The sequence below is a fragment of the Sinocyclocheilus anshuiensis genome, unplaced genomic scaffold, assembly GCF_001515605.1.
Source record: "Sinocyclocheilus anshuiensis isolate Anshui unplaced genomic scaffold, SAMN03320099.WGS_v1.1 scaffold267, whole genome shotgun sequence".
Lineage (NCBI taxonomy): Eukaryota > Metazoa > Chordata > Actinopteri > Cypriniformes > Cyprinidae > Sinocyclocheilus > Sinocyclocheilus anshuiensis.
The window spans coordinates 2,911,188-2,922,699 of NW_015552637.1; the positions used below are offsets into that span (position 1 = coordinate 2,911,188).

At 36.1% G+C, this 11,512-nt stretch overlaps 1 pseudogene; it reads left to right on the forward strand.

Moving 5' to 3' along the window:
- Positions 1–2,409: 2,409 nt before the first annotated feature.
- Positions 2,410–8,728, forward strand: LOC107666868 (E3 ubiquitin-protein ligase RNF144B-like; annotated as a pseudogene).
- Positions 8,729–11,512: the final 2,784 nt, after the last annotated feature.

Below are 11,512 nucleotides of genomic sequence, written 5' to 3' on the forward strand. Positions count from 1 at the left end.
CAAAGAGAAAGGAAAAATTGAAATCGCATCATATGACCCATTTAAGGCACTACCTGGTCTGTATTTGAGCTGATTTTCTTGTAGTGTGTTTGCGTGAAAATGAAGAATGTTAAATGTGTCTTTTATGCCTGACAGTAACCGTACTAGAGTTACAATAACACTGAAATTTATTGACAGAATTGTTTGTTATTAACGCGGAAGAAGATCTTCGACGTCACATCGGACAATGGACTTGCCCTGAATTGAATACTAGTGTACTGCATACTGCGCAGTACATGCTGCCTATTACTTTTTACATGAAGAGAAATCTGCTACAGTGTCACATGGTTACAACGAGTAAATAGAGGTATTGTTATAAAGTTTGTGTTAAGTGAATCAAGGAGATATTAAAATTTACACATTCTGGTTTCTCGTCATATCGAACGCATTGCATTGTGGGATATCTAACATGCACTCTCTCCAAATGCTGTATGCCTGCTTTCCTACTAAACAGTTGGCGACAAAGTACGTAAACGTAAAATAGGTGAAGTACGCAGATTAATTCTTCCACCAAGATTCTGAAGTGCGCATCCAATGGACTCTCAGAGTAACTATCCCATGAGGCCACAGGAGAAGAGTCATGAATTTCCATTTATGCATTTGGCAGACGCGTTTATCCAAATGCGACTTTCAAAAGGGAAACAAAAGCCATTCGTCAAGGAGCCAACAATATTTGAAATATACAGTGCCAGGTTTAGTAACTTTCTAACTAGATTCTAGTAAAGCAGCGTAACTGATGCTGTAGGTCACATGACAATGTCAGCATGGCTGATGTAGTATGTCTAAATTGCATTCTTACTACACACAAGCATACTATGTAGAACATATTTCTTTAAAGGCCACAAACTAAGTTCCTTATTAAATGTAGTACCTACTCACACATTATGTCGTTTGGGATGCAGCTATAGTATTTATCAGTGTATTGTATACTGCAAATTTTATGGATTTAGAAAATGTGCAGATGTGGTATAATATTATGCCACTGCTTACAGACTTACATGCATTATTCTTGTCTAGATAATAAAGAATTAAATCAGACAATTTAAATCAGCTGTCCTGTTTAATTTGTATTACTTTGGCCAAACGGTGAAGTCTAAAAAAAGACAAATATCAAAAATAAGCACTGAATAGTTATTTACTAAAATGACTATAGAGCTGGATTATTTTTGGATCCTCATTTGGCAAGATTTCACTGCATCATGATATTAATCATTTTTGGCAAAGAAATCTGATTAACTTCCCTGTGCTCAAAACCAAAGTATATGCAAATAATGTTCACTGCTGAGAACTGCCAGAGAGCTATCCTAGATTTACTGAGTGACCCACTTTATGAGGTGCGACCAAGTGTGTTTTCAGGCTGATCAATAGAGATTCAGGACGTTAATCATATTCCTGCCAGACATTGATTCGGCACATTTCCTAATACCGTTTGTTTCCTATCCTTTATTCTTTGGTTTGGGATTTGGTGTTTGGAAAAAAAAAAGTCCTGTTTTTGTTTTTTCAGTTATTTATACAAACACACACACACATACGCACACACACACGCACGTACTTAAACGGATTCAGCACATTTTCTAATACCATTTCTTCCTAAATCTTTATTCTTGTTCGGTCACAAGGTGAAACTGCAAAAGCAGTGCAAGCTCTCTGTCAAAAGTACAATGACGTGGCAGGAAAACACTCACAAGTGTCAGTGGACGTCGCACGTGTCTCACCAATCAATACTGACTGGACAGACAGCGGACATTTAGGGCAGTGATATTATGCACATTGATCGTGACAGAGGAGACAAATGTAAATAGCACAAATGTGTCATGGATAAAAATGTCACCGTTCTCTCCACCTCACGCTTTTATGACGTTCCCTATTTTTCTGACCTGTCGAGGCAGGCGGGGCCCTCTTAATCTAGCTTTATCCTGGATTATGTTATTATGACTTCTTCCCGTTTGGGATTCGGTCGCCATGCGGGACGTGAATGTTGACTGGAAGACTTCATAAAGCTGTGAGTTCATTCTGGGTGGAAGATCTCTTGTTCCTCCGGACCGACCCGTTTGGTGTTCCATTAAGAGAGCAGGCCGAGCAGGTTTTGAGCTGGTGTACACAACACAAATGAGATTAGACAGTCGGCTAATAACAAAGCTTCCGTCTAACAGTGAGTTTTTACAGTCCTTAAATGCTTCTGTATTGTCTGCGTGTGATTCTATTTGAAAACTGACTTCAGAAGAATGATTTCACATTTCTGCCGAAGAGCTTTCTTTCCATTATTACTCAATTGCAGTGCATAATAAGCATTTTGAAACCTTTCTGACGTTAGAACTCAAACGTTGCAATCCATCCACCTCCGCTTTGTTTGTTCCTCTCTTTAGAAGCATGGAGGACGGCACTCCACGATTTCTGAAGTTGAAGGGCTAAACAACAAGAGGAGGCAGGCATGGAGGCAGAAAAAGCCATGATCCTCTGCAAACTTTGCCTGACCGACTGTCCTGAGCTGGAGTCCAGCACACTGCAGTCCTGTAACTGTGTGTTCTGTGTGCACGTAAGAGCATTGCTGAATAAATCTTTATCTTTAAAACGGAAGTGTGTTGTCATGCAGCAGAATATGTAGTTGCTATTACATACGCAAGTATTAGTGATATAGGAAAATCATGTTCACAAACATCGCTCCATAAGCAGGTGTTTATCTCTAGCTGTGGTCTGGGTTATTAGCACAAGCTTGACGGGAAAGGTGGAAATGCAGTAAACAAAGCACAATAGTGTTCAGTCTCGCCGAGCGGGGGATATTTTCTTTCACATGCCGTTTAAGATTAGCCAAATCTAGCCTATTTCTCTGAAACAAATCTTGTGGGTCAGACTTACAAATCATTTGACCTTTAATGGTTTTTAAGCTGAAGTGTGGCATTTTTAAGTTAAAACATTCTACTGGAATCCAACTTCCATTCAACAATTGCTTCCCCTGAAAAGCATACATATTAATAATACTCTATCAAAACAATGTTTAGCTAATTCTGAACATTGATTAACCTGACTAGGGATATAATACTTAATGAAAACTAAAAACAGAATAAAAAAAATTGCATTACTTGAAATAAAAGTTAACTAAAATCAAATTAAAAAGCTTGTTTTAATTCAGCTAGTTGCCAAGGCAACATTTTTGATGTACTAACATGACTAAAACCAAAACTGAAATGAATAATAAAAACTATATACACACATTCTTAAAATAGCACAAAAACGAATTGTAAAACTAAAATGGCAAAAACAAAATTACTAAAGCTGTAATGAAAATGAAAATGGAAAATATAAAATATTACAAAAACTATAATAGTATCTCATGATCAGACAGACAGACTGTACAAAAGTCACAGCTGTGTTGTGTTTGCAGTGTTTAAGGCAATATGTCCAGCTGGCTATTCGGGGCGGCGCAGGCAGTGCCATCACCTGCCCTGATCCGGCCTGCAAGAACACCGGAAATCTGCTGGACTCTGAGGTACTTCTGTCTATCTCGCTCGCAGTTCTTCTTTCTCAATCAACAACAGTTTCCAGTTCCACAGTTGCACATGCTACAAATATTGACTGCGCAAACACTGACAATACAGAAATCCTTCCACTACCAAACATCTATTTTAATTACTTTTAATCAATTAGTACCTTCCCAACATCAACAACAACAAAAACTTGCATTTAAACGTTCAAAAGTTTGGGGGTCAAAACTGTTCAGTGTTTTTAAATAAGTCTCACCAAATGTTCACCAAGGCAGCATTTATTTGATCAGAAATACAGATAAAGAGTAATATTGTGAAATATTATTACAATTTAAAATAACTTAAAAATGTTTATTATATGTTAAAATGTAAATTATCCCTGTGATGGCATTACTCCAGTCTTCAGTGTCACATGATCCTTCAGAAATCGTTCTAATATGCTGACTTGCTGCTCAAGAAACATTTCTTATTATTATCAATGTTGAACACAGTTGAGCTGCTTAATATTTTGTAGAAACTGTGATGCATTTTTCAGGATTCTTTGATGAATAGAAAGTTCAAAAGAACAGCATTTATTTGAAACATTTGACACTTTTTAATAAATTAGCTCAACCTTGCTGAATAAATGTATTTATTTCTTAAAAGACCCCAATCTTTTGAACAGTAGTGTCAATTAACAGAGTTTGGGAGTTGACTCACAAAAGCAACCACTCAGAACACCCTAGCGACAAAATTAGCCTTAACCTTAGCAACCACATGACAATGCCATGGCAAATTAAAATAGATTCAAAGTGAACTCAAACGGCTTTGATGAAATTTGTTCGGGCTTGTTTAGCCTAAATGTTCATTTTGCTTTCGGTTGCCACAGCAAGAACACAATGGCTTTATTCATCATGAATGTTTTCCCATCACTGTCGAATGTTTCCACACGTCTGAGTATTATTTTCCCCTCATGATCTTCACCAACCTGTTTTGTGAACTAATGCATCATAAATCAAAGTACAGTGATTCAACAGTAATATAAATATTACCTGGCATCATGACTCTAGTCTCTGGAAAACTTTGTTCTGACACTCAGATGTTTCATATACATGCTAAACTGTCTACATGGCACTTTTTTGACCTCTTTTGTGTTATTTCACAGTCAATAATAATAATTTCTACTCAAATCAACATCTAATTTATTTATTTATTTACTATGTAGATGTGTGATAAGCAGGATCATTTCACGAAATTGACCAGCTGACTGTATATTATGTCTTACATATTCATGTGCAGTTCTGTAGCTCAAACATGACGCGTTCCGACATGACCTGAATATAAATTCATATCCTTCTTTGTACAGCTCGCCTTGTTTGCCGCCAGCGATCAGGTTGAGCTCTATCAGCGGCTCCGATTTGAAAGAGGTACGTGCTTGTCCATGTATTTATGCATGCATTTATGTGCCGCTTTCCATAGTGTTACTGTAACCATCACTGAAAATCCTAGCGGGACTATGATAGGCAGGAACAAACAGTTCTAGACAAGCAATGTGAGTTATAAAGAAGCATAATTTTATGCTTACTTGACTATTTATGTCAGTCAGCGGTTATTGCTGATTTTAGTGATATATTGTGTTGTTTCCATCTCTAGTTTAAAATATAGCAATTGAAAATCAATCAAAACTAAGTTATGACAAAAATCAGATCTCTTAAGACTGTGATTTGTAGTGTGAAACATGGCGTGTGAAAACTGATTTGAAATCAATATTCGATCAAAAAACATTTTCCTAAGTTCCAATGTTGGCATAGTTTTGTAGGACAGTACAGACAGTAATTTTACCACAGCAGCAGCTTCTTGGCACATTAACTTGGCACAACTTGGTACCCTGGTGATTTAATATAAACGCTAAAAACATAAAAACTGAAATTTCTTATAATAAAAACAATTATTAAAATAAAATATCTTTGGATTGTGGGATATCACAGCAAGAGAAGGCGGCATTTTTGCTGCCTTCAAAAAACAAACAAACAAAAAAAAAAAAAAACAGTCATCTTACACAAGATATTACTCAAACATGACTTGATAGCTTCCTATGTCCGTCTATACCAGGGGTGCCCAAACTCGGTCCTGGAGGGCCAGTGTCCTGCAGAGTTTAGATCCATCCACAATTAGACACACCTGAACCAGCTAATCAAACTCTTACTAGGCATACTAGAAACCTCCAGGCAGGTGTGTTGAGGCAGGTTGGAGCTAAACTCTGCTGGACATCGGCCCTCCAGGACCGAGTTTGGGCACTCCTGGCCTATACTGTCCACAAATGCCAATATTTTGAAGTTTCGGACACAAAAATGAGTTTATGGGCAATAGTTGTATATTTTAGAATCAGAAACGGTTTTATCCTACGGCTCAAGTGTGAATGTGCTGCTGGTTGCTGGTTTGTGTCCGCCAGGGTCCAGCTCAGCGTTTATAGAAGCGTAAACAATGAGCTTATTCAGACAGCAGAAGCTGTGGGATTTTCTTCTTCCACTGCCTCTGTCTGAATCTCAGCTGCCCCCAAAATGCTAGGAATCGTCTAGACTGTCTGTGGTGTCAGAGTAAACTGTGACATTAGTATTTGCAGAAGTCTTCCTGAGACTGCAAGAACGTCCCGGATTTGTGACTGTTAACAGTAAACCTCAATGAAAAATTGTCAGTGAGGAAGTGAATTTTGCAAGCAAGTGAATTGGCTTTGCCACATTCCTTTTTTTTTGGCTTCGAATGGTTTTTTTTTAACCTCAGTTTTTCTTTCGGTCTCTTTCAGGAGTTCAGTTAGACCCCAGTAAGGCTTGGTGTCCCATGCTGGACTGTCAGGCAATGTGCAGTGTGACGCCTGGAACCGAAGGCAAACTGCTTCCTGTGCCCTGCCCCGCGTGCCATGCCGTCTTCTGCTGCGGCTGCAGAAGTCCCTGGATAGATGGTCACTCCTGCTCCCAGCACCAGCCGCTGATGGCACCATCAGCAGACAGGTCCGTGTGAGCGATTTACCACCGAACAAACAACTGTTCATCATTCAGTTCCATAACACGGCCCTGTAAACGTGCTCTGTGTGTCGTCTCTGCAGTGCACTGAGCAGCGCTGATACTGATGCAGCCATTAAACAGTGTCCAATGTGTGGCGTCTATATAGAGCGCAATCAGGGCTGCGCGCAGATGCTCTGCAAGAGCTGCAAACACACGTTCTGCTGGTACTGCCTACAGAATCTGGATGTAAGTGATTCTAGGGGTTTACAAATGTTCTGCCACCAACATCACAGATTTTGGACACTACGACAATAGAAATACCATGGTATTATAAAAGTACCATGGTTTTTACAATGAATGATCAATCACAGTACCACATGAATGTATATTTTTTGGGACAAAGTACCATGATTAAACCATGATATTAAAAGCAATACACTATGGGCACACCTTGATTTTTTAACATGCGTATAATAATAACAACAACAATAATAATAATAATAGTTATTATTATTATTACAATAATTTAAAATTAAAACACATTTAATATTATAATTAAAAATGAAAATTAATAAAATTGAAAATATTATTAAAAGAATAATAATAATAATAATAGATAAATATTTCATTAAATATTTTATTTAAATTTTAATATAATAATAATAACAACCATAAAATGTGATGATTTTTTTCTATTAATAACATTTTAATATATTATTTTTGTATTTTAATATTTGTAACAATTTTACTAATAATAACAACAACAACTTTCCATTTTAATAGTAATTTATTATTATTATTACATCGTTTAAAATAAAAACATTTATTATTATAATTTAAAATGAAAATTAATCAAATATTTATAAGTATCTACTGATAATATGAATAATAATATATGGACATATTTAAATATTTAATTACATTTCAAGAATAATATAACAAATTAATTAAATTTTAATATAATATTATTTTTTCAATTGTAATAATAATAATAATTAATTTCTTTTAGCATTATTATTACAATAATTTAAAATTAAAACATTTAATAAAATATAAATATTTCTTGATAATATGCATGATAATAATATATGAATATATTTAAATAAATATTTATAATATATAATAATAATAATAATGTAACAAAATTAATTCAATTTTAATATATTAATTTTCAATTTTAATAATATTTTCAATTTTTGTTTGTTTTGCCATTTATCATTTGTAAGCCTTTTTGGATAAATGTGTCTGCTAAATGAGTAAATGTAAATGTCCCTATGGTTACAGGGCGATATATTTCTGAGACATTATGATAAAGGACCATGCCGAAACAAGCTGGGGCACTCCAGAGCTTCCGTCATTTGGAACAGGACACAGGTTAGCTGGAATGCCAATTTGCACTGTTTTTCATTATGTCAGACATTTACCAATGTCCAAATGTCTCTGGTGTCTAGTTTTAGAAAGCACCCATCTTTGCAGCTTTTTCAGTTGACAATTTTTTTTAATCAGCAAGCTTAGACCGTTACTATCATGACGTTAGATGAAAACTACTCACATGCAGTGAGATCCCAGTTGAGTTTGTGTGTGTTGTGTCGTTGTGATGTGTTCAGGTGGTCGGTATACTGTTGGGCGTCAGCATCATCGTGCTAGTGACGTCACCACTGCTGCTGCTGGCCTCTCCCTGCATCCTGTGCTGCGTGTGCAAACCCTGCCAGGCCAAGAAGACCAAGAAAAAGAAGAAAGACAAGAAGCCATCAGATTCCACTGCATAGGAGAACTCCTAATAATCAACATGTGTAGCATCCTCCACGTGCCACTCCTCAGTCTCGCTAGCCAGGCGCACAAGTGCCTCACTCTCAGTGCCTGGTAAATTTAGTGGATTCATTTTGCCTTCAGGTGCATTATGGGAAAAAGAAGCTTGTTGTTTATTGAATAAACAGCATCTGTAAAGGAATAGCCCTTACTCCACTAAGCCAAAACATTTGTTTATGTGAGCTGTAGAGGTTATATTAAAAAAAATTATTAACTGTAGCAATGAGTTAAACTCTTTTTATTTCCATGTAGCCTTCCAGACCAAAGGCCCTGCTGTTTTTTCTTGTGTACTGTAATATATAAATACTGTATTTATGAGTCTGGGAACTGTCCTGTGTTCTTTTTACATTTGTTGATTTTTCGGCATCAGATATTTTATAACTTCATTACAATAAACTAAACACCTGAGCAGTGAAAGTGACCAGTTTCTATGTGTTCTTATGCTAAAATGGTTAGAAAACATCATTTTGTAACATTAACATAAACATTTCAAGTTATTAAACATACACACACAGTAATATTTAACAATAGAGGCAGTTTTTTTAATTATTTTTGTTTTAGGGCTCATACTCTAGAGAAACAGCATGAAAAAGAAAGCATTTCTCGCACAGAAAACAGTTGTTGTGTTGCATTGTATTTCATACCCAGCTGGGGAAATTTACAAAAGAGTTTCTGCTTAAGTGAGTCCGTGAATATTCCTGGTTCTTTCATTTTCATTTTTGTTTTCCTGGTTTAATGCTTTCATTTTCATTTAAATAATGCGTTCTTTTTATATTTGAGGTCTAGTTAGCTTTTTAAATGCCTCTTGAAGACGAGAAAAGGTGGATAAGATTGAAAACAGTGTGACAAGGCCTTTGAGAGTGTAGTCACTTGATGTAGAGTTCATGGCCTGTCTGTTCCTGTGGATCATTAGCATTAATCAGGAAGCATTAATCTTAATTTTACAGTATGACTAAGGGAAAAAGGGCAAATGTTAATATAAGAGTCAAGAAGATTAATTCTCCTAATGAGCATGTACAGTACTAAGAAAAAGGTACCACAGTTATTTTTCCATATTAGAATGTAATTACACTTCTTCGTATGGGTCTTTATTCTGGTTTATAATTTTGTTCTGAGTTAGATTTAAATTGGAATTATCATTCATTTGCAACAAAATAAACATTTCTTTGGTCTGAAATGCTGCCATTATTGAGACATTATTGGGTAAAAAGCAATAGAGAGACACCGTGTGGTCACAGGTTGAACTGCAGACATTGACTTGTTTCTACCAGTCTATGGTTTATACGAAACAAGAATTATGTGAAGTATGAAGTATGATACGAAGTATGTGAGTTAGAGAAACACGAGTTTTAAAGAACGCTGGATATTTAAAAAAAAAAATCCACAGTGTTGAACTAAATAATTGATTTAAGTTTTTTTTTATTTTTTTTTATAAAAAAGTAACAGCAGGCTAATACCATGTAGCAAGTGAACACCCTGGCATACAAGTTAATCGTTCAGTTAATCATACAACCACAACACGTTTTTGTAAGAAATGAAGGCACGTCTAATGCAGTGGCGGCTCGTGGGTTTTAAAATAGAGGAGGCACACTAATTGTATTGGTCTGGGATCCCTGCCCACTATTATTATTATTATTTGCTTAACCTACGTCATTTCCGTCTCTTTGATGATTGGTTGATATCAGAAGGGAGGCTAGCCTCCTCAGCGAGGCTTCTCTTCTCAACACTCCTCAGCGCTGAAAGTGAACACTCGATGCTGATTGGCTAATTTTTTTTTACCAACGGAGGCACGAGAGCTCAGCTCTCCCCGGCCTCCCCTACCCTTCTCTATCATTAGCGGTTGTAATTACATCAGCAGATTCGGCACATACGCGATAGAAAAGCGGCGCTTTCACGTTATGGTATTACAAAAAATACACATTCTGAGACATGAACTGAAATGAATTGACATTAAATCGTCCTCCTCCCATTTTCACCTCAAAATTATGGGGAAGCTGTGCCTCCCCTGACGAGCCGCCACTGGTCAAATGAAGCTTGCATATTAAGACAAAGTCAGATACAAAAATTGTCAAATAATTTGCCTAGCTCTTTTTAATGTTGTAATAAATATTTTTGGAATGTTTTTTTTCTATGCTGATTCATCTGAGTAGCACAAGAATGGCCCTCCTGCTGCAGAGCTGCTATGGCTTCCAAACTTCCTCAGAGAACATTCAGTGTCAGTGAGTAATTCTGATTGTGAGAGCATCTTCTTGACGACTCACTCGACTGTGAAGAAGACCAAATGAAAACGCCAAACTCATTCAAACACACAGACGCTTGAGATGCACAACACAGCTGGCCAGGATCAAACATGATTACAGTCATTAGACGGGGGTGGAACTGTCCTTTGCAAGGAGTTGAAAATAAATACTGTGTTTATGAAGTTTTTAGGGTGAACATTTCTTGAAAACATGTCCGTGTCATTTCATCCTTAAAAAAAAGAAGAAAAAAAAGATATTGAAGTCAATTTTAGATTAAATTAAATGACTGTTATTACTTTTAATGCGTCCAGAGTTTTTGTTGTAGCTTATTTAATATTTTATTATTTTCACTGTTGATTCTCTTTAGATTATATTTGATGTATTCTCCATTTAAAGAATCATAAATTAAAGATAATACAACAGAATGTATACACAACTCTGCAAGCATAACTAAAAAATAGGCCTACCTGTAAAACCCTTGTTTTATGGTGTGAGGTCAAGGTTTACTTTTTTTTTCATCATTATAAGCTCTCATTTTACATAGTGGCATTTGTTTTTATTAGTCATGAGTTTTCTGGTCTTCCTTGTTTACCTCAGTGTGTGATCTTGCTAGATTATGTATGCTAAATTAGTTTTTCTCGTTGATACCACAATGGAAATGACACTATATATGCTTTTGCCAGAAATAAATAGGCTACTTTAGATAGACTAAATAAATGTGTCTTCTGTTCTGTTCTGCGTGTAGGCTACTATAACGACATTTGGAACCAGCAATGTATTTGATCATTTATTTAATGTAATTTCTGCACCACTGAACTTGTTATTGCTAAACCTGTAGAACTAGCCTATTTTTTTCATATTGGATTGTAGCAATAACACTATTTTATATAATAATTACATTATTTGCGTTTATTATACCTGGGAAAGCATCTAACTATTTCAACCCCCCCCCCCCCCCCCC